The 25,074-nt window shown below is 40.3% G+C and overlaps 1 protein-coding gene across 2 annotated transcripts in view; it reads left to right on the top strand.

Annotated features, from left to right (window-relative positions):
* Positions 1-25,074, top strand: part of LOC133649043 (ectodysplasin-A-like) — a 42,152-nt gene that overhangs the window by 720 nt on the left and 16,358 nt on the right. The gene's annotated exons all lie outside the window — the stretch shown is intronic.

The raw sequence follows: 25,074 nt of genomic DNA, 5'->3' as shown, positions 1-25,074 counted from the left end.
TGAAAATGTAATTTAATTTTAGTGCGGCCCGCGAGTTTTATATGAATGGCGCTTGACAGCGTCATACTTGTAAACCCTCCCGATTTTTCCGGGAGACTCACGAATTTCAGTGCCCCTCCGGAAATCTCCAGGGGCAACCATTCTCCCGAATTTATGCAGATTTTCACCCAAACAACAATATTAAAGGCCTACTGAAACCCACTACTACCGACCACGCAGTCTGATAGTTTATATAGCAATGATGAAATCTTAACATTGCAACACATGTTAAAGGCCTACTGAAATGATTTTTTTTTTATTTAAATGGGAATAGCAGATCCATTCTATGTGTCATACTTGATCATTTCGCGATATTGCCATATTTTTGCTGAAAGGATTTAGTAGAGAAAATCGACGATAAAGTTCGCAACTTTTGCTCGCTGATAAAAAAAAAGCCTTGCCTGTACCAGAAGTAGCGTGACGTCACAGGAGCTAGTATTCCTCACAATTCCCCGTTGTTTACAATGGAGCGAGAGAGATTCGGAGCGACAAAGCGACGATTAACCCATTAATTTGAGCGACGATGAAAGATTCGTGGATGAGGAACGTTAGAGTGAATGACTAGAGAGGCAGTGAAGGACGTATCTTTTTTCGCTCTGTCCGTAACTTAGGTACACGGGCTCATTGGATTCCACACTCTCCTTTTTCTATTGTGGATCCCGGATTTGTATTTTAAACCACCTCCGATACTATATCCTCTTGAAAATGAGAGTCGAGCACGCGAAATGGACATTCACAGTGACTTTTATCTCCACGACAATACATCGGTGAAACACTTAGCTACGGAGCTAACGTGATAGCATCGTTCTCAAATGCAGATAAAACAAAACACATAAATCCCTGACTGGAAGGATAGACAGAAGATCAACAATACTATTAAACCATGGACATGTAACTACACGGTTAATAATTATCAGCCTGGCAAAGCTTAACAATGCTTTTGCTAACGACGCTGAAGCTAACTTAGCAACTTAGCAACCGGACCTCACAGAGCTATGATAAAAACATTAGCGCTCCACCTATGCCAGCCAGCCCTCATCTGCTCATCAACACCCGTGCTCACCTGCGTTCCAGCGATGGACGGCTGTAGTTGTGAGTAGTCCTTGTTGTGTTGCTACAGCCAGCCGCTAATACACCGATCCCACCTACAGCTTTCTTTTTTGCAGCCTCCATTGTTCATTAAACAAATTGCAAAAGATTCACCAACACAGATGTCCAGAATACTGTGGAATTATGAGATGAAAACAGAGCTGTTTTGTATTGGATTCAACGGGCTCCGAATACTTCCGTTGCCGTCGTGACGTCACACGCATACGTCATATCCAAAGGAGTTTTTCAACCGAAAGTTTAGCGGGAAATTTAAAATTGCACTTTATAAGTTAACCCGGCCGTGTTGGCATGTGTTGCAATGTTAAGATTTCATCATTGATATATAAACTATCAGACTGCGTGGTCGGTGGGTTTCAGTAGGCCTTTACTTATAAAGTGCAATTTTAAATTTCCTGCTAAACTTCCGGTTGAAAACGTCTAGATATGATGACATATGCGTGTGACGTCAATCGTTGAAACGGAAGTATTCGGACTCCATTGAATCCAATACAAAAAGCTCTGTTTTCATCTCAAAATTCCACAGTATTCTGGACATCTGTGTTGGTGAATCTTTTGCAATTTGTTTAATGAACAATGAAGACTGCAAAGAAGAAAGTTGTAGGTGGGATCGGTGTATTAGCGGCTGACTACAGCAACACAAGCAGGAGGACTTTGACTTGGATAGCAGACGCGCTATCCAACGCTAGCCGCCGACCGCACGGATGATCGGGTGAAGTCCTTCGTCGCACCGTCGATCGCTGGAACGCAGGTGAGCACGGGTGTTGATGAGCAGATGAGGGCTGGCTGGCGTAGGTGGATAGCTAATGTTTTTAGCATAGCTCTGTGAGGTCCCGTTGCTAAGTTAGCTTCAATGGCGTCGTTAGCAACAGCATTGTTAAGCTTCGCCAGGCTGGAAAGCATTAACCGTGTATTTACATGTCCATGGTTTAATAGTATTGTTGATTTTCTGTCTATCCTTCCAGTCAGGGGCTTATTTATTTTGTTTCTATATGCAGTTAAGCCCGATGCTATCACGTTAGCTCCGTAGCTAAAGTGTTTCGCCGATGTATTGTCGTGGAGATAAAAGTCACTGTGAATGTCCATTTCGCGTTCTCGACTCTCATTTTCAAGAGGATATAGTATCCGAGGTGGTTTAAAATACAAATCCGTGATCCACTATAGAAAAAGGAGAGAGTGTGGAATCCAATGAGCCAGCTTGTACCTAAGTTACGGTCAGAGCGAAAAAAGATGTGCACTCTAGTCCTTCACTCTCACGTTCTTCATCCACAAATATTTCATCTTGGCTCAAATTAATGGGGTAATCGTCGCTTTCTCGGTCCGAATCGCTCTCGCTGCTGGTGTAAACAATGGGGAAATGTGAGGAGCCTTTCAACCTGTGATGTCACGCTACTTCCGGTACAGGCAAGGCTTTTTTTATCAGCGACCAAAAGTTGCGAACTTTATCGTTGATGTTCTCTACTAAATCCATCCATCCATCCATCCATTTTCTACCGCTTATTCCCTTTGGGGTCGCGGGCGGCGCTGGAGCCTATCTCAGCTACAATCGGGCGGAAGGCGGGGTACACCCTGGACAAGTCGCCACCTCATTGCAGGGCCAACACAGATAGACAGATAACATTCACACTCACATTCACACACTAGGGCCAATTTAGTGTTGCCAATCAACCTATCCCCAGGTGCATGTGTTTGGAGGTGGGAGGAAGCCGGAGTACCCGGAGGGAACCCACGCAGTCATGGGGAAAACATGCAACTCCACACAAAAAGATCACAAGCCCGGGATTGAACTCACGACTACTCAGGACCTTCGTATTGTGAGGCAGACGCACTAATCCCTCTCCCACCGTGCTGCAATATCGCGAAATGATCAAGTATGACACATGGAATGGATCTGCTATCTCCGTTTAAATAAAAAAAATTCATTTCAGTAGGCCTTTAAGGGCGTGCCGGCACTGCCTTTAGCGCCCTCTACAACCTGTACAAACAGCGTGCCAGCCCAGTCACATGTTGTATTTGGCCTCTGTACACACACGTAAGCGACTGCAAGACATACTTGATCAACAGCCACACAGGTCACACTGAGGGTGACCGTATAAACAAGTTTAACACTGTTACAAATACAAACCCCGTTTCCATATGAGTTGGTAAATTGTGTTAGATGTAAATATTAACGGAATACAATGATTTGCAGATCCCTTTAAACCCATATTCAATTGAATGCACTACAAAGACAAGATATTTGATGTTCAAACTCATAAACTTTTTTTTTTTTTGCAAATAATAATTAACTTAGAATTTCATGGCTGTAACACATGCCAAAGTAGTTGTGAAAGGGCATGTTCACCACTGTGTTACATGGCCTTTCCTTTTAACAACACTCAGTAAACGTTTGGGAACTGAGGAGACACATTTGTTAAGCTTCTCAGGTGAAATTCTTTCCCATTCTTGCTTGTTCAACAGTCCGGAGGTCTCAGTTGTGGTACTTTAGGCTTCATAATGCGCCACACATTTTCAATGGGAGACAGGTCTGGACTACAGGCAGGCCAGTCTAGTACCCGCACTCTTTTACTATGAAGCCACGTTGATGTAACACGTGGCTTGGCATTGTCTTGCTGAAATAAGCAGGGGCGTCCATGGTAACGTTGCTTGGATGGCAACATATGTTGCTCCAAAACCTGTATGTACCTTTCAACATTAATGGTACCTTCACAGATGTGTAAGTTACCCATGTCTTGGGCACTAGATGCTGGCTTTTCAACTTTGCGCCTATAACAATCCGGATGGTTCTTCTCCTCTTTGGTCCTGAGGACACGACGTCCACAGTTTCCAAAAACAATTTGAAATGTGGACACGTCAGACCACAGAACACTTTTCCACTTTGTATCAGTCCATCTTAGATGAGCTCAGGCCCAGCGAAGCCGACGGCATTTCTGGGTGTTGTTGATAAACGGTTTTCGCCTTGCATAGGAGATTTTTAACTTGCACTTACAGATGCAGCGACCAACTGTAGTTACTGACAGTGGGTTTCTGAAGTGTTCCTGAGCCCATGTGGTGATATCCTTTACACACTGATGTCGCTTGTTGATGCAGTACAGCCTGAGGGATCGAAGGTCACGGGCTTAGCTGCTTACGTGCAGTGATTTCTCCAGATTCTTTGAACCCTTTGAGGATATTACGGACCGTAAATGGTGAAATCCCTAAATTCCTTGCAATAGCTAGTTGAGAAAGGTTTTTCTTAAACTGTTCAACAATTTGCTCACGCATTTGTTGACAAAGTGGTGACCCTCGCCCCATCCTTGTTTGTGAATGGAATCTACTTTTATACCCAATCATGGCACCCACCTGTTCCCAATTGCCTGTTCACCTGTGGGATGTTCCAAATAAGTGTTTGATGAGCATTCCTCAACTTTATCAGTATTTATTGCCACCTTTCCCAACTTCCTTGTCACGTGTTGCTGGCATCAAATTCTAAAGTTAATGATTATTTGAAAAAAAAAAAAATGTTTATCAGTTTGAACATCAAATATGTTGTCTTTGTAGCATATTCAACTGAATATGGGTTGAAAATGACTTGCAAATCATTGTATTCCGTTTATATTTATGGGTTATACTTGTATAGCGCTTTTCTACCTTCAAGATACTCACAGCGCTTTGACAGTATTTCCACATTCATTCACCCATTCATATTTACATCTAACACAATTTCCCAACTCATATGGAAACGGGGTTTGTATACGCCACACTGTGAACCGACACCAAACAAGAATGACAAACACATTTCGGGAGAACATCCGCACCGTAACACAACATAAACACAACAGAACAAATACCCAGAATCCCATGCAGCACTAACTCTTCCGGGCTACAATATACACCCCCCGCCCCCGCTACCACCCCGAGTTAGGGCTGCAAGGTGTTCTGGGTATTTGTTCGGTTGTGTTTATGTTGTGTTACGGTGCGGATGTTCTCCCGAAATGAGACCCCTGATCTAGAATATTTGGCGCTCTCTTAGAAAACGCACACTAGTGTTACAAAAGGGTCTTGACACTTGTATTGCTAGAACAGTGGTGCCTTAAGTGGGGTCCGTATTATTATTTATTTCACTAACTGCTTCTTTGCTATCACTTTTACCATAATATTTGTAAATATCCTATTTGCTGATGTTGCTCTTTTGTTGTTGTTGTTATTATTGTTGTGTTTGCTGTTGTTGTTGTCTCTCTGTCTTATCCTTCTCTTGTCCCCACAATTTCCCCCTGTCTTCCTTTTTTTCTCTTTCTATCCCCTCCTGCTCCGGCCCGGCTGCACCAAATGATAATATATGTAAATACGTCTAATAAAGTCAAATACAAATATAAGGCAACAAGAGAAGTATCCCACACTTATCTTCTGTAAAGTAAATCTGAACAACCAATATGGGCATCTACATCAACTACTGTATGTGATTTGCCTGAGAAGCTGGACAAGACAAAAAAAAAAGTGGGCCCTGGGGCCAATATCGGCCCGCTTAGTCGTTTCGTTTGGCCCGCCCAAAATGTTATACAAAACCCAAAACCAGTGAAGTTGGCACGTTGTGTAAATCGTCAATAAAAACTAGGGATGTCCGATAATGGCTTTTTTGCCGATATCCGATGTTCCGATATTGTCCAACTCATAATTACCGATACCGATATATACAGTCGTGGAATTAACACATTATTATGCCTAATTTGGAGAACCAGGTATGGTGAAGATAAGGTCATTTTTACAAAAATGAATAAAGTAAAATAAGATAAATAAATTACAAATATTTTCTTGAATAAGAAAGAAAGTAAAACAATATAAAAACAGTTACATAGGAACTAGTAATTAATGAAAATGAGTAAAATGAACTGTTAAAGGTTAGTACTATTAGTGGACCAGCAGCACGCACAATCATGTGTGCTTACGGACTGTATCCCTTGCAGACTGTATTGATATATATTGATACATAATGTAGGAACCAGAATATTAATAACAGAAAGAAACAACCCTTTTGTGTGAATGAGTGTAAATGGGGGAGGGAGGTTTTTTTGGGTTGGTGCACTAATTGTAAGTGTATCTTGTGTTTTTAATGTTGATTTAATAAAAAATAAATAAAAAGATACCGATAATAAAAAACAGATACCGATAATTTCCGATATTAAATTTTAAAGCATTTATCGGACATCTCTAATAAAAACAGAATACAATGAGTTGTAAATCCTTTTCAACGTATTTAATTGAATTGACTGCAAAGGGATCTGAGCCGAGGATGTCGTTGTGGCTTGTGCAGCCCTTTGAGACACTCGTGATTTAGGGCTATATAAGTAAACATTGATTAATTGATTGATAGATGAAGTGTTGCTATATATGTCTGTCTGCCGGAATAAATAAATTCATTCATTCATTCATGATAGTCATTAGCAATTATGCTTTAAGCTACACTGCACAGTATTAAAATTAACACTTGCCTGGAAAAATTAGCGTATAAATCATTGTATCATTCAAACAATTCTATGCAGGAAGATATTTCACTGCAAGTTCAATAAATTCGCTTTCCGGTTTGTCATCACGCATTTTCTCTTAGCGATCATTGCTACTGGTAAACATTGAAAGGTCAAAGACTGAGCAATATTAAAATCACTTGAATGTTCACTGTCTTAAAGCTTTGAAGGCTTATATTTCAGTTGTACTCCGAATTGACCCGTAGGTTTCACTGTGCTTCAGCTTTATTATCTGCTCATTCAAATCACATTTAAACACCAGTGTGTTGCTTCCAAATTGATGCTAAAACTCTCCCCAAAGAGAGTCAAGACAATGTACTGGAACAGGTGGTCAGAAAACGAAGCAGGTGCAGAGCCCCAGGCTGGATTTACATTCATTGGCAGTGAGATGGGGCAGTTGGGAGTGGAGCCAGGCTCACCTCACATGTGTTTTGATGTGAGGTGACGGATGTTTTTATTTTTCATTGTGTTGTTTGTTGCCTTGGAACACTCTCCCTCCACCACTACCAGCTAGTCTAATTTCGCTGCTTCACAATATACCACCGCCACACACTCTCCTAGTTCCATCAACATGTTGCATTACACACGCCAATGGCTCTTTTGTTCATGGTTGTGTAACCTCTTTACTCTGATTCAACATGTCATCGTCACATTCTACTTTAAGGTGTACAATGGCTCGTCACTGGCGTACTGTAGGTCTTTGTACCTTTTGACACTTTTAGGAAAATCTATAGTTACCTGAAGTCCAATTATTAGCCCGGTGGGGTACATTAGTGTTGATGATTTGAACAACACTATCCATATTTCTGACAGAGGAGGGATATTATTTTTCTGGACTAATAATTAGCTATGGGAAATGGCCGAGGAAAATCCTCTGGTCCTTCTTGTCAAAGTACAATAATGATCTGCCTAGATAACCAATGATCATATTTAGGGCTGGGCGATTATATGATCGTGATCGATGGTCGTGACTAGTTTAAGTTTGATCACGGTGATCAGCTGTTGGCATATATTTCCCTGATCAAACATGGCTGAAATGTTTGTTAAAATATACCGCAGTAGTAAACTGTAGGGATGCAACGGTGCTTGGTATAATCCTGCACGGAACAAGCCGCCTCTATTGATAATGGCCATGTGTGTGTGTTTATGTACGTGTGTGGGCGTCCATCCCTGTCCACCGTCGCGAAAGTCAGGCTAGTCACGACGTAATTAATGTTCAATCAGCGCTGTGCTTCTTCCCCCTCACACAGCTGGAAGTGGAGCCCAGAATAATTAAATAATGAAATATGGCTAACATTAACAGAGGAATTAAAACAAGATTTACAAGGAGCAGTAACTTCAGGGACAGACTTTAGTCTCACTAACTGCTGCAGCTCACCAGCAATCCTGCCCTCAATGCGAACCCGCAGGCAATCACAGCATGTCTTTGTAACTGAACTACTGTATTGGTCCCAACTGGGAGAATAAACACACCGACAAATTTAATAATAAAAATAATTGTTGTATCTATCTCTTTTTTAATCAGACTTTGTGCTTATGTGTTTGCTCTGATTCAACTAATCAGAAACAACATGTACTAAAAAACTCTGCGGGCACTTATTGTTCAAATAATTTTTAGTTTATAAATTAAAAAAAAATGTCCCTGACATAACCACTAAATGCGATTTACAGTCGTGGTCAAGTTTACATACACTTGTAAGGAACCTAACGTCATGGCTGTCTTGAGTTTTAGATAATTTCTACAACTCTTATTTTTTTTGTGATAGAGTGATTGGAGCACATACTTGTTGGTCACAAAAAACCTTCATGAAGTTTGGTTCTTTTATGAATTTATTATGGGTCTACTGAAAATGTGACCAAAATCTAACCAAAAATCTAACCCTGTGACCAAAAAACACAAACGGTTAATCTATACTTCAGTTTTATTTCAGCATTGCTACATTGACGTTTTCGAACCCCTAACATCTAATATACATAGAACCTATGTATCATAATGCATTTCTTACTGTAGTGTAGGGATGAACCGATTAATCGATTTAAATAGATTAATTCGAGTGGAAAAAAGCTTAAATTTATATGTTCTTGCTTTGATTGATTGTTTAGTGAGTGTGACAAATAAATATTTATTAAATTTGGACCTCATGGAGTGCCCATAACTTCAAAAATGTGTTTTTAAGAATAGTTCATTCTTAAAAAAGAATGAAGGTATTGGCAAGCAGAAAAAACATTTATTTTAACTACCGTATTTTTCTGAGTATAAGTCACTCCGGAGTATAAGTCGCACCGACCGAAAAATGCATAATAAAGAAGGAAAAAAACATATATAAGTCGCACTGGAGTATAAGTCGCATTTTTGGGGGAAATTTATTTGATAAAACCCAACACCAAGAATAGACATTGGAAATGCAATTTAAAATAAATAAAGAATAGTGAACAACAGGCTGAATAAGTGTACGTTATATGAGGCATAAATAACCAACTGAGAACGTGCCTGGTATGTTAACGTAACATATTATGGTAAGAGTCATTCAAATAACTATAACATATAGAACATGCTATACGTTTACCAAACAATCTGTCACTCCTAATCGCTAAATCCCATGAAATCTTATACGTCTAGTCTCTTACGTGAATGAGCTAAAAATTATTATTTGATATTTTACGGTAATGTGTTAATAATTTCACACATAAGTTGCTCCTGAGTATAAGTCACACCCCCAAACTATGAAAAAAACTGCGACTTATAGTCGAAAAATACGGTATTTGCCCTAAAATACGCATTGAGGCTTTAAAGTGTGTTTTATCCGATTAGCCGATTAATTGATTAATCCAACAAACTAACCAATAGATCACTCGATGACTAAAATAATCAAGTGCTGTAGCCCCACTGTGGTGTACTAAAATTACAAAAACAAAAAACATTAGTGCATCCGACCCTGCTGTTGTTTAGGTGCCATGCCTTCCCTGACATCTTCATGTCCAACCATCTCTCTCATGTCTATTTAATTGAATCACGTGACATGCCACTCGCCGGGCTGCCTGTCACGCTGATGTTTCCCGACTGTTGCGAAAGACGAGCGGACTGGAAGCTGCGCGAGATCATTTTGTTTTTCATGGAAGTTGAAACCACGGGAAACAGGCAGAATAATAGGAAAGAAAGTATGGGTATAAGTCTGTTGACGCTCGTGTTGGCTTTGTAACGTTTTCCTTAGCGATGAGTCGATGACTCTCAATTTAGTCTGTCTTTTGCTAAGCCTATTTCAGATAGTGGAGGTTTCCCTGGATTATGCCAAGGAGATGGGCCGAGTATTCAATCCAGATGGTGACGCTTCAAGATGTGAAAGACTGTGGGCCAACTGTAAATATTTAACAGCACTGTGATGCTGTCCTTTCCAGATGTCTGCATTAAACAACTCTGATTACACATCCCACAGTTTACATAGTTGAAGAAACAGGAGCATGTGGCGCTTGGACGCAGCTGCTGCACTTGCTAGCTTTTGAGACTTTCCCTTGAAGAATCTTTGCTTATGGATTGTTCACTGAAGTCTCCATCAAAGGCATGTTAGCAGCAATGCTACAATTTAAATGGATAGGTATATGGCAGTGGGTGTGCCGTCAGGGGCCAGTCTTACATTACCAGAAATCATAATCATAATTTAAGATAAAAGTCATTTTTTATTTACTTTCTCTAAATATCTAAAAGTATTCATATTGTCTTTATGTCATATTATGCTGTTGTTTTTAGGTTACAGTTGTATCCAATCAGAATTCAGCTGGCTTATGTTGCCATGCTGTACGAAATCTGCCCGGGGCCTTCAGAATCAACGATTAAGTGTCGGTGAAGGGACACAACCAGGTGATAGACAGTTGCGACAGCCAATCCGATCACGAGTTGTTGTCTTCTAGCTGGCCTTACGCTGTGATTAGAAACTCACCTGGGAGTCCCAAGTGAGTATCCAATCACAAGTTGCGAAAACAGGAAATGGCACAGGTGCCATAGAAAGCCACAGAAAACTTGCCGGTACTCACAAAGACGGAGAGCAACATGCTGATTAGGTGGCAGATATATATTTGCAAGGCCATTTTGAAGAAGGATGCTTAAGAGAAACCACATCTTGTGAGACGCGGTCGGCGATGAAATGGGGAAATGCCCGCCTTTTCCACTCAAATCAACCGACTATGAGGGGCTATACGGCGTTGAATGGGTGCTACAAATTGTGAGTTCAAATATTGTATTTCTTAATTTTTTCACGTTTAATACGTTTTTTGCCATTTTAATTTTGACAGTACCACATAAGTTATGTTTTAATTGCTGATGCGGGTTTATTGATTTTTAAATGCGCCAGAAAATAACCCGTTTTGTACACTGTTGGTGGTGGTTCAATGCCCAGTAGTGCGTAAGTGTCTTTCTGTATCGTATTTCTCCAGCTATGGTCATGTGGGGACATAAATTATGGTATTTTGAGAGGTAATCATTGAAGTCGGACATCACTGAAGGCCCATCTCCGCTCGAGATGGTCTCCTGCTGGCCCCACTATGGACTGGACTCTCACTATTATTTTAGATCCACTATGGACTGGACTTTCACAATATTATGTCAGACCCACTCGACGTCCATTGCATCCGGTCTCCCCTAGAGCAGTGGTTCTCAAATGGGGGTACGCGTACCCCTGGGGGTACTTGAAGGTATGCCAAGGGGGTACGTGAGATTTTTTTAAATTTTCTAAAAATAGCAACAATTCAAAAATCCTTTATAAATATATTTATTGAATAATACTTCAACAAAATATGAATGTAAGTTCATAAACTGAACATCAAATCAAGTAGGCTATTCCATTCATTACCATAAACCCAGAGTTTCCCCCATGGCCCATGCCATAATGGTTTGATCCTACCTGGCGGTGCCACACGGCACCAACTGTCAATCAACTTTCAATGTAGAAAACAATGGAGGCGTGGTTAAACGTAGCAGTAATGCAGCTGAAAACAAGGAAGAACATGTGCCAAAGAAGGCCAAACCTGAGCCGGCAAAATTCAGACAGTATTCCAGTGTTAATGGGATTTACGGCTTCGAGTTGTAACCCCCCCCCCCCCAAGGCATTGTGTTTTTTCTGTGGGGAAATGTTAGCGAACAGCGGCATGAAGCGGCCGCGCATCCTCAGCGGCATCTCCGGACAAAACACGCTTGCCATGTCGGTAAGCCACCTGATTTTTTTAAAGAGGAGACTAAATGCATTCAGGTCATCTCAAGACACGATGCGGAAAGCCTCCACAACATCAGCCAAAGCCCTGGACAGTGTTCCCTCTAAGGTGCGCGCCTGCGCAATTGCGCACCGCTCACGCGTCCTCAGCGCACTGCAAATTAATGTCGCGCAGGAAATCAAAAATCCCATCTGAACTTTAAACAAAATAAACACATTACAATTTATTCTGTATGATTTTGCAATGCAACTCTGCGAGTGACAGGTGACAACAAGAGTGGCCCCAATGAATAAAACAATCTTTGTCAACACAGTTCAATTATCGTCTGTCGAGACACTTTACGGACAGGAATTCCATCAATCACTTTATTGAGCAAAACTGTTTGTAACCACACCAAAAACATGAGTAAAAAAAACATTTATCTATAAAAACTGGTAATTTTCTGCCATACAAACCAGGCTTAAACCAACTTTGTCATCCGTCGTTTCAACAGAAGCCGCTCGCTCGCTCACCTGCACCAACACACGCACTCATGGCACTTAGCCAGTGCTGCGTTTATGGCCACAAAAAAAGTCGGACAACCCCAACGCCACACAATGTGTAAATGCCAGGTTGTAACACTGACTCCACAATCACATGTGTGCTTATTGTACTGCCATTTATTAAGAATGTTAATCTAAGGATATTATTCATGAAATATTGTCACTAGACTAGTGTCTTTGCTGGTTGCCAAAGCCAAAAAAGCCGTTCACTATCGCTGAAGAGCTGATAATTCCAGCCGCTGCAGTGCTGGCCGAGACAATACTGGATAAAAACGCAGCCGAGAAAATAAAGAATGTGCCTTTATCAAATGACTCTGTTTGCCGGAGAGTAGATCAAATGGGAAAAGACATTGTTGAGCAAGTTGTTGGAAAACTTAGCGACTCATTTTCCCTCCAGCCGGATGAATCCACAGATATTAGTGGAAATGCACAACTTGTAGGTTTTGTCAGATACATCGGAACTGACGATATTTATGAGCACATACTTTTTTGTAAAACATTAGAGGGGAGAACAACAGGAGAGGACATTTTTGACAATCCCCAAAGAGGGCACTTTCAGTTGATGATTACTTCTGTGTAGAAATCTTTATTTATAATTAAATCACTTGTTTATTTTTCAACAAGATTTTAGTTATTTTTATATATTTTTTTCCAAATAGTTCAAGAAAGACCACTACAAATGAGCAATATTTTTGCACTGTTATACAATTTAATAAATCAGAAACTGATGACATAGTGCTGTATTTTACTTCTTTATCTCTTTTTTTTCAACCAAAAATGCTTTGCTCTGATTAGGGGGTACTTGAATTAAAAAAATGTTCACAGGGGGTACATCACTGAAAAAAGGTTGAGAACCACTGCCCTAGAGGGCGGGGGGGGGGGGGTCACCCACATATGCGGTCCTCTCCAAGGTTTCTCATAGTCATTCACATCGACGTCCCATTGGGGTTTTGAGTTTTTCCTTGCCCTTATGTGGGCTCTGTACCGCGGATGTCTTGTGCAGTATATAAATAAACATTGATTGATTGATTGATTGATTGAAACGCACGGCCCACCACTGGTATACAGAGATGTGAAACAGGAAGTATACAACTGAAATGTGCAAACAAATTACTAGGAAAGCCGAGCATATTTTACCTTGAAAACGCCAGACACAAGGTTTCCTATTTGTTTTACTTTAAAGTAGCAGCACTCCATAAGTGTGACTTGTGTGAAAAAAAACTTCACATACCACATTTAGAGCATATCACTGTTCATTCAGATGTCACATTGAGCAATGTTGAAAATAATTCAGCCTCAGACGAAGGTACTCCCAGGGGTAATTTGAATATTATTTTTCTCTAAAGCAGCTTGTTATAGAATTTTAAACAAATCCTTTGAAATACTTGAAAGTCTTCATTTCCACCCATTACAATTTAGGAATAAGTAGGTGTTGTTTACATAAGTGGACAATTTAGTATTGAGAGCTAAACAAAATGGGTATTCTGACTATTTAGATTATATTTTCAAAAATGTGCCAATTTAAAAACTCTTTCCACAGAATTGTTCATTAGATTTTTACAAAAAATGTCATGCCACCATACGACCAGTAGAGCGTGCTAAGTAGTTGGTTCTTATACAATGGTGTTCAGCCTTGATGATGAATTTATTGTACTGTATACTAAAATGTAGATATGTTTATTTTACAATTTACAGGATTTCTCCCGGATTGCCAAGATACCTCTGGCAATGGGGGTGTGGTGAGGCGCGGTCACCATGACGTCATCCTATTATTTGCATAATTGTTTATGATGATATGATTTTTTTTATTTTTTAAAAAGACTAAAAAAAACGTATACATACATTTAAAAACATCCATCCATCCATTTTCTATCGCTTGTCCCTTTCGAGGTCGCAGGGGGACTTGAGCCCATCCCAGCTGCACTCGGGCGGAAGGGATGGTACACCCTGGACAAGTTGCCACTTCATCGCAGATAGACAGACAAGCATTCAAATATGTTATACTATGAAACAATATATGTTATTACTAATTAATAATATCGTTTTGCTCTATTTTTCAATTGTTGCTGCTTATTGTACAATGTACTTCAAGTGTCTAGAGCAGTGGTTCTTAACCTGGGTTCGATCGAACCCTAGGGGTTCGGTGAGTCAGGCTCAGGGGTTCGGCGGAGGTCAAGACACACCCGACTCATCGTGTAAATAAAAACTTCTCCCTATTGGCGTATTACGGATACGGCAACAGCAGAAGTCAGACTGATTTGCAGGTGTGTAATTTGTTGTGAGTTTATGCACTGTGTTGGTTTTGTTCTATGAACAAGGTGATGTTCATGCACGGTTCATTTTGTGCGCCAGTAAAAAAAACATGGTAACACTTTAGTATGGGGAACATATTCACCATTAATTAGTTGCTTATTAACATGCAAATTAGTAACATGTTGGCTCTTAACTAGTCATTATTAAGTACTTATTAATGCCTTATTTGGCATGGCCTTATTATAACCCTAACCCTCTAACCCTAACCCTAACCAAATAACTCTAAATTAAGTCTTTGTTACTTTGAATATGTTCCCCATACTAAAGTGTTACCAAAAACAAATAACTTTGTCTTGAATTTGAAAAAAAACAACATTTTATTTTTCACTAAAGAAGGGTTCTGTGAATGCGCATATGAAACTGGTGGGGTTCGGTACCTCCAACAATGTTAAGAACCACTGGTCTAGAGACTTTTAGCGACTTTTTCTTTATTAAACACGACTAGCGAACAATCAAGATTTTTTTTCTGGTGTTATTGAAGACTGTACTCTGTTGAGAGACTCTTTACTTCTGTCGCTCCATCTACAGCAGTGGTTCTCAACCTTTTTTCGGTGATGTACCCCCTGTGAACATTTTTTAATTCAAGTACCCCCTAATCAGAGCAAAGTATTTTTGGTTGAAAAAAAGAGATAAAGAAGTAAAATACAGCACTATGTCATCAGTTTCTGATTTATTAAATTGTATAACAGTGCAAAATATTGCTCATTTGTTGTGGTCTTTCTTGAACTGTTTGGAAAAAAGATATAAAAATAACTAAAAACTTAAATATAAATATATATATATATAAAGATATATATAATATATAAATAAAGATTTCTACACATAGAAGTAATCATCAACTTAAAGTGCCCTCTTTGGGGATTGTAATAGAGATCCATCTGGATTCATGAAAATAAATTCAAAAAAATAAATCTTTAACATCAATATTTATGGAACATGTCCACAAAAAATCTAGCTGTCAACACTGAATATTGCATTGTTGCATTTCTTTTCACAGTTCTTTTTGACAGACATTTAAAAAAAATATCACGTACCCCTTGGCATACCTTCAAGTACCCCCAGGGGTACGCGTACCCTCATTTGAGAACCACTGATCTACAGGAGCCCTGCGATGAGGTGGCGACTCGTCCAGGGTGCACCCCGCCTTCCGCCCGATTGTAGCTGAGATAGGCTCCAGCGCCCCCCCGCAACTCCAAAGGGAATAAGCGGTAGAAAATGGATGGATGGATGATCTACAGGATGAGCAGCGATCTGCAGCGAGCCTCGACTGTCTAAAAACACTCACTGACGTCATTCTTGCTAAGGGGTGCTGCGAGCCTTCTCTCAAACACCTCCACCGTCCTCTGTTCAAAGGTTTATCTCAAATGTATTAAAGTATTTGTACATCGCAGACATGCTGCCTCCGCTGCAGACAATCCCGTGACAACATTCGGTTTTTGGCAGCGCTGTTCTGGTGTTTAATTTTTTTTTTTTTCACTATTCAATTATGCGCAAATAATAAGCTTTACAGTATATATCCATTTATACTAAGGGCGTAACGATTTGTTTTAACACCAATTCGACTATTTGATATTGGTGGTTGCCTATACGATTCAGGAACTTTTAGAACGATTTGATCCGAAACAATTCATTGAGTTGAACTCGATTCAGTAACTTTTTAGCAACAAAATACAACCAGTGTGACTGTGAAATAAATACTGAATACTGCACGTAAAGTTTCCTATATTTCAGCAATATCCATGAACAAATGATTGATACAAACAAGCAAGTAAACAACAATTAGTGGCCAAAGCATACACATCTTATTTGAATAAAGTGCAAACCAACACTTTAGGAACAAGAGGAAACATTTACTGCTCACATTTTTAACATGGGTTGACATTTTCAATAAAACTACAGTAACCAACATTTTAAAAGTACATTTACCTGCTAAATAAAGCTCCCCGATCAGGCCATGCAATATATGCCCTGTTGTCGCTGGTAACGGACAGCATCCCAGGTGTGTGAAAGCATGTATGGCCCCTCACTTCCTAATTTCCATAGCCTCCTTCATCCAACTCTTGTATTTATTTGTTTCTCATGAAATATGTGTTCCTTGGCAGTCAGTTGCGTTTTGTGTCACACACTTCAACTTGTACAGCTGTCACTTCTGTTTTGTCAGTCGCGTCTTAAAGTTGTGTTGCGGCTTTAAATTATTGTCTTGTGTCGTTTGTATTGGTTGTGGCTTTTGCAATCGTGCTGTGGCTGAAAGTTGTCGTGTTGTAATTAATTATTTGGTCTGTGGCGTTTGCTTTTTTTGTGACCTTTCTCAGCCACCATAGTTTTCCGCCATTTTTGTTTTGATGACGTCACAGGCAGGCAAAATAAACTTAACGTTTTACGTCCTTATTTATATAAGTGTAATGCTTCATATAAAGTCTGCCATTCTTAAATCCAATGTTTTCCTTTTATAGTATCAATAACATAGATCGACTCCCTTTTAAAACTATCTTAGATCAATACATATCTTCCGAAAGGCAAACTTGACTAGCACAGAAATTTAAGAATATAAATCGATCAACATCGATCAATTGTCACACCCCTAATTCATACTGTATTGACCTGCTGATGTTAAATGTTTATGTTTGTGTGTGATTGAGGTGAAATGAAAGGGGATTGGCAAAGAATTAGGAAGTGTTGTTGTGTGTCTGCAGGGAAGTAAAAGTATGTGCATGAGAGGGAATACGGGTTAGAATTGGACTGATTTTTAGCAAAAGATTGGCAATAAAAGTAAAAAAGAACGTCAGACCGTGGCTTCTTCTGGAGGCTACATACATTATATGAATTTAATTTGTTTTCATGTAAAAAGCCCTACATTTTAAGGTGTGGTGGCTTTTATTTTGCCGTGGCGATGCGGCACAATCAATTACATTAGGGGGAAACCCTGACATAAGATTCCATCAATCCACTTTCTCCCGCTTGTCCTTCTCCTGGTTGCAGGAGATGACGATGACGATATGATTCAGAATTATTTCTCGAATCACAATCAATACTGCGTTAGAAACACAGAGGGGCAATTCCAGGAGTATTTACATTCCTCTAAAACCTAGTCAAAGGGTGCAAGGAAGCTAATAAAATGACCAAGTCAATTTTGCACTGATTGGATTCAGCTAGAGATACACAGTAGTTGCTGAGGAGTTCCACAACTTCAAATATAACATTGTGGGCAAAAGAAAAAGTCCTGATTTCATTCCCTATGGAAGTGGTTCTTTTTTTTTTTTATCTTCTTACTTTAACCAGCTACCCTAATAATTTTTAAACTCTCTAGAATGAATAAACTAAAGGCTAACTTCATAGTTCAGAAGCTTGCGTAAAGATATTTTCGTGAGACCCTTATTTTGTTAGCGCAGGCACAGATGATGTACAGTAGCATGCAAGGCTTTTATTGTGACGGTCAGAACTGTGAGCAACGTTTCCCACACATTCATTTATTTGTGGCGGCCTGCCACAAAAGAATTACGTCCGCCACAAATTTTAAAAAAAAAAATGTATTTTTTTATTTTTTATTTGTTTTTATCCTGTCCAGCTTCTCAGGCAAATCATATAGTTGATGTAGATGCCCATATAGGCTGTTCAGATTTACTTTACAAAAGAGAAGTGTAGGATACTTCTCTTGTTGCCTTATTTGTATTTGACCACTACTGTTTTCTGTTTATTTGTTACTGACTGTGGCAGGACACCTCTGCCTCTGTTTCACTTTATGTTGCTGGTAAATAATATGGTTGTAGTAGTAGGCTAAAGTTAAATTATTTAGTATGCACTAATTAAAGGGGCATAGCTTTAAGAGACATTTTAGCTTTTATATTTTATAAGATATATATATTTTGTAAGAACCACAATTAATGAATATATTTCAGTGAATAACTTATTGTTCAAATCTGTATATACATATGTACATAAAGTGTTGTAATTATATTGTAAAATGGATGGATGGATGGATGGACGTTTAAAACAAAACTGTTATTATTAATTAGTAAGTATACATTTGTTGAGCCTTTTAGAGAAAATCATATCATTGTAGTAAAGTATGCAAATTACTCGATGATGTCATGGTGACCACGCCCATAGTCACGCCCCCACCGCCACAGGTATCTTGGCAGTTTATGGGAAACACTGGTGAGGTTGGTCTTTGGGCTCTTGACGGCGGTTGTGTTGTGTAGGAGCCACAAAATGTGCCGACTGCTTTAAAGAAAATTCAGCTTGGAGCTCAGTGTCAAACATACCAATTGATTCTTATCCAGTAATGTCTCATTTTAGCCATATAAAAATGATATGATAATGACTTTATCTGAGGATGGAAGCTCTATGCCCATGACTGTATGCACATCACACTTGTAACATAAGTTTCTAAAATGATTCCCATTTATTGAATTGTAGTCAGGAGGTCTCCTATTGTATCAAAGGTTTCCAGTCAAAAAAAGGGTTAAAAAAAAAAAAAGTGTATTTGAACATGACACCATCTCTCATCCAATCCTCCTCAATAGACTCTCCTCCATTGGCATCATCAAAAAAAAAATCCTGGACTGGTTTCACTCATACCTCACAGGCCGCACTCAGTTCATACAATCCTTTAAATCCGATCATTCTGCAGTCACAATAGGTGTTCCACAAGAATCTGTCTTGGGCCCCCCGCTCTTCATCACTTACCTTCTCCTGATTGGCCATACCTTTCCATAAATTTAACATTTACATTCACTGCTACGCTGATGACACCCAGCTCTACTTCTCCACCAAGCCTAATGCCACATTTCCACCCTCATCCCTCAACTTCTGCTTAGTTGAAATAAAATCCTGGTTCACCTCGAACTTCTTAAAATTAAACTCTGCTAAAACTGAAATTATACTTATTGGTATAAAATCCACACATCCCAAAGTCAACAGTCCCTACCTAAATATTGACAACTCCCCAGTGTTCCTCTCATCTCAGGTTAAGACTCTGGGTGTCATCTTGGATAACACACTGTTATTCCAATCTCACATCCATAACATCACTTGCTGTGCTTATTTCCACCTCCGTAATATTCACCAGCTCCGCTCTTCTTTTACTGTCTGTTGCTTGAATCCTTGTTCACAGTCTGGTCGCCTCCTGCCTCGATTATTGCAACTCCCTTCTCTTTGGCCTCCCCCAGAAGTCCCTACACAAGCTCCAACTGGTCCATAACTCCGCTGCCTAGATCATAACGATCACAAAAACTTCACTGGTCAGGAAAATCCTAAATCCTTCTATAAACCTTCAAGGCCATCCACAACTTCACCCCTCCTTATTAGTCTAACCTCCTCCACATCGCTACTCCAGCACGCTCCCTCAGATCCTTCTCTTCCATCCACCTCGCTGTGCCATTAATCCGCCTCATCACCATTGGGAGCAAATCTTTCAGTCATTCTGCTCCCAATCTCTGGAACTCTCTCCAATCTGACATTTGCAATATTGACTCCCTTCATACATTTAAATCTAGACTCAAAAGCCACCTCTTTAAAATTACATACACATTGTAACTGTCTTTACAATTTTATTCTTTGTTGTTATCAGGTTTTAATTATTTTATTTGAATATTGTAAAGTGTCCTTGCATTTTTTGAAAGGCGCTTATAAATTGAATGTATTATTATTATTATGAATAATATTATAATTATTATGAAAGGTTCATTGAGCCTGAGAGTTTCAGACTTTAAAATAAATCTACTATGTATTTATTTTGGGCATAGGGTCAACTTAATAGTAAAATGTTACACATGATTGTACTCATAATGATGATTTGCAGATGATTTGGTCGTGTATGATCTCACACAGTGCACAAACAGCCCCCCACTCAACATGCGCCGTTAGTAAACCCTCTGGTAACAGTAAATGCCAGCTGTCCAGCAGACCTGGCCGGTTTTGAACAGTTAAACTTCCCGGCAGTGGGTTGCACTCAAGTTTAGAGATAAACACGAATCTAGCTGGTGCAGAATAACAGCGTCAGTAGGACTCTATATCTCCCTGAAAATGTTCCGAGCTATTTGATTCAATTTCAAGACATTAAGTGATCTGGAAGTTGTAGGCTTGAGACTGGTATGTTTCTCCAAACTATTGCATTAAATAATTTTCTGCAAAATAATTATCTGCTTAGAAGTGTGCCTTCAAAGTCCTCAACAAACCAGATGTTGAAACATCTGGAGTGCCGTTAACGGCTATCAGAAAGTCAGCTTGAATTGGGCACCAAGTCCAGCATGCATGCTGTGGGGGCACTAGGGTGGGTTGTCACCAGCATCTAATTTAAAAGTGAACCTCCAATTAAAAAAAACATTATTCAGTAATCAGGAGCACCATGTTTTTTTTAAAATAGAACCTGCAGCCTGTTGGGAAAGTGATGATTTGAAATTCCAACTCACACCGTCGGACTATTTTGCCTCGGATGGAAAGTCAAAGATAAGATAGACGCTCACATGGTACGGACAAACTGAAGGCCACCACTTGACACTGTATGTTTGGGTCATTTGTTATTCTGGTAAGTGTCATTAGCGTGCGTTTCAGACTTGACTCAGAAATGTATTGTGAAGGGGGCGAATCCAGGCAGGTGCCGTGAGCCGGATTGAGAGTGAGGTTTACTGGGGTAAGTGTAATGGATGCCAGCTAGTGTGACTGAGTTAGTACGTGTGTCAACCTCATTGGCTGATGCTTGCAGAGCATCAAGGACTGGACATCAAGCTGACAGGTCCAGCTTTTGGCTTGTAGTCGAGCACTCTTGTCTCTCAATCAGCAGTTCTTAGTTCAAACCCCTGGCAGTGTGATGGGTTGAACATAAAAATGCCTATTGTACAAGATCACTCTGTATTGTTCATATTGTAATCTTAACATCTGGTCTGCGGCTAATGTAACTGCAGTAGCATTTTTACTTGAAACAACTTTACAGTGAGAGCCGGCAGTATGGATGTCAACAACACAGCAGTCTGGTACTAGCAGAGGCGGAAAGCACAATTGAAGCTAAATCAACAAAATGCAAAAAGGAACTGGTGCTAAAAAGCGGAAGAGGAACTGCTTTGTTTGGATTTTAAAAAGTCAGACACCAACAAAACCACTGTAATCTGCAAAACATGGAGCAAACAAGTCGTTGCTAGTTACATGAAGATGTATAATCGACAGTAAAGAGACAGTGTTAAAGGCCTACTGAAATGCGATTTTCTTATTTAAACAGGGATAGCAGGTCCATTCTATGTGTCATACTTGATCATTTCGTGATATTGCCATATTTTTGCTGAAAGGATTTAGTAGAGAACATCGACGATAAAGTTCGCAACTTTTGGTCGCTGATAAAAAAGCAGACGATATGCGCGTGACGTCACCGGTTGTGGAGCTCCTCACATCTGCACATTGTTTACAATCATGGCCACCAGCAGCGTGAGCGATTCGGACCGAGAAAGCGACGATTTCCCCATTAATTTGAGCGAGGATGAAAGATTTGTGGATGAGGAAAGTGAGAGTGAAGGACTAGAGGGCAGTGGAAGCGATTCAGATAGGGAAGATGCTGTGAGAGGCGGGTGGGACCTGATATTCAGCTGGGAATGACTAAAACAGTAAATAAACACAAGACATATATATACTCTATTAGCCACAACACAACCAGGCTTATATTTAATATGCCACAAATTAATCCCGCATAACAAACACCTCCCCCCTCCCGTCCGTATAACCCGCCAATACAAATAAAACACCCGCACAACACACTCAATCCCACAGCCCAAAGTACTGTTCACCTCCCCAAAGTTCATACAGCACATATTTCCCCAAAGTCCCCAAAGTTACGTACGTGACATGCACATAGCAGCACGCACGTACGGGCAAGCGAGCAAATGTTTGGAAGCCGCAACTCAGGGGTACTCACGGTACGGCGTCTGCGTATCCAACTCAAAGTCCTCCTGGTAAGAGTCTCTGTTGTCCCAGTTCTCCACAGGCCAATGGTAAAGCTTGACTGTCATCTTTCGGGAATGTAAACAATGAAACACCGGCTACGTGTTTGTGTTGCTGCAGCCGCCCGAAATACACCGCTTCCCACCTACAGCTTTCTTCTTTGCTGTCTCCATTGTTCATTGAACAAATTGCAAAAGATTCACCAACACAGATGTCCAGAATACTGTGGAATTTTGCGATGAAAACAGACGACTTAATAGCTGGCCACAATGCTGTCCTCTACAATCCGTGACGTCACGCGCATGCCGAGACGTTTTCAGCAGGATATTTTGCGGGAAATTTAAAATTGCACTTTAGTAATCTAACCCGGCCGTATTGGCATGTGTTGCAATGTTAAGATTTCATCATTGATATATAAACTATCAGACTGCGTGGTCGGTAGTAGTGGGTTTCAGTAGGCCTTTAAAAAGTGGCTAGTACAAACGTCTTATCAAAACCAGAAAGTGATGAAAAGAAAAACCGACCAAGCTGAACAGAGTTGTCGTCCAAAGGCAACGTCTATGACAAGCAGTCCCACAGATACAGAGAAATTACAAATTATATCTCTTGATTCATATGTGTAGTATTCCGTGTCGAGAAGAAGGTATGGTGCTAACGATACTTTTTTATTTTTTTCATTGTATTGTCCTTTTTGTTTATGATATGTGTTTTATAAATAAAAGGAAAAACAATCATCAAAATTAGCATTATTTTCATGTGTATATATATATATATATATGTATATATGTATTAGGGATGGGACGGCAAGACTTTATAAACAAGTTGTGGCAAAGTTCTCGACACATCGCCCGCTGCAAGCTTTCATCACGTCAGTAACTCTCAGTCACAGCAGGACACGGTGTTGAGAAAATGAAAGGAACTTCAAATATTTTCTCCTCCGCTGTATACTTTGTATGGCACAAATGCGTCTGTTTCCAATATTATTGCACTCGCCATCTAACAGCAGTGCGCACGCACGCCGAGATTCCACACTGCGAAAGTGAAGCGATCGTTCGGCTTTGTTTAATCAAAGGTAAAATGTCCTGGAGCAAGGTCCGTGTAGTTGCTTTCTACCATGTTTTGTCACGCAAAACGGCTCTTTGTTTTTCCAGGAAGTAAGCAGTGTTGCCTAAATGCATTAATAAATGATGGTTTTTGGATAATTAAACATTTAAACGGTATTACTAACCGTCTAGAATTTACCACGGTTTATCATGACACCATTTACCGTTACATCCCATCCATCCATCCATTTTCTACCGCTTGTCACTGTCAGGGGTCGCGGGGGGTACCTGAGCCTATACCAGCTGCACTCGGGCGGAAGGCGGTGTACACCCTGGACAAGTCGCCACCTCGTCGCCGTTACATCCCTAATATACAGTATATATTAGGGCTGTCAACGTTAACGCGTTATCTCATGTGATTAAGGCTTAACCTGGAAGACACGTTCATTTCTTACACGGTCTGTGATTGCGAGGAGGGATGGCCCATTTCGCTTCAAAACAGAACTTTAAATAAAACTAAGGTAACTTATTGGTAGTGCAACGACAAACGTTTTTATCATCGGCGCACATTTTAAAATACCATCTTAAAGTGAAACACGTACACGAGCTTGGCGGGAACATCTGCTTCAATTAAAATGTTGCAAGTCATATAAATAAAATCCCACTATGGACTGGACTCTCACTATTATGTTAGATCCACTATGGACTGGACTGTCACTATTATGTTAGATCCACTATGGACTAGACCAGGGGTCGGCAACCCGCGGCTCCGGAGCCGCATGCGGCTCTTTGACCACTCAGATGCGGCTCAGCTGCATACTTGCCGACCCCCCCAATTTTCCCAGGAGACTTCTGGATCTCAGTGCCTCTCCTAGTTAACTCCCAGGGCAAATATAATCCTATTTTCACTCTGATTACTAAATTAAGGGCGTGCCCTGAATGCACTGCAGTAATTGTCCTCTATAGCATTTACAAACAGCGTGCCAGCCCGGCCACATGTTGTAAGTAGCTTTTACTTGCACACGTAGGAGACAGCAAAGCATACTTAGTCATCAGCCACACAGCTTACACTGGCGGTAGCCGTATAAAACCACTTTAACACTGTTACGTTACAAATATGCGCCACACTGTGAACCCACAGCAAAAAAGAATGAAAAACACATTTCTGGAGAACATCCCACCGTAACACAAAATAAACACAACACAACCAATACCCAGAATCCCATGCAGCCCTAACTCTTCCGGTCTAGATTATACACCCCCGCTACCACCAAAGCCCCCACACATCAACCCCCCGCCCCCTCCGTGCGTCGGTTGAGCGGAAGAGTTAGTGCTGCATGGGATTCTGGGTATTTGTTGTGTTGTGTTTATGTTGTGTTACAGTGCAGATGTTCTCCAGAA

Source organism: Entelurus aequoreus, linkage group LG04 (assembly GCF_033978785.1).
Source record: "Entelurus aequoreus isolate RoL-2023_Sb linkage group LG04, RoL_Eaeq_v1.1, whole genome shotgun sequence".
Lineage (NCBI taxonomy): Eukaryota > Metazoa > Chordata > Actinopteri > Syngnathiformes > Syngnathidae > Entelurus > Entelurus aequoreus.
This window is presented reverse-complemented; position numbering and strand designations above follow the sequence as displayed.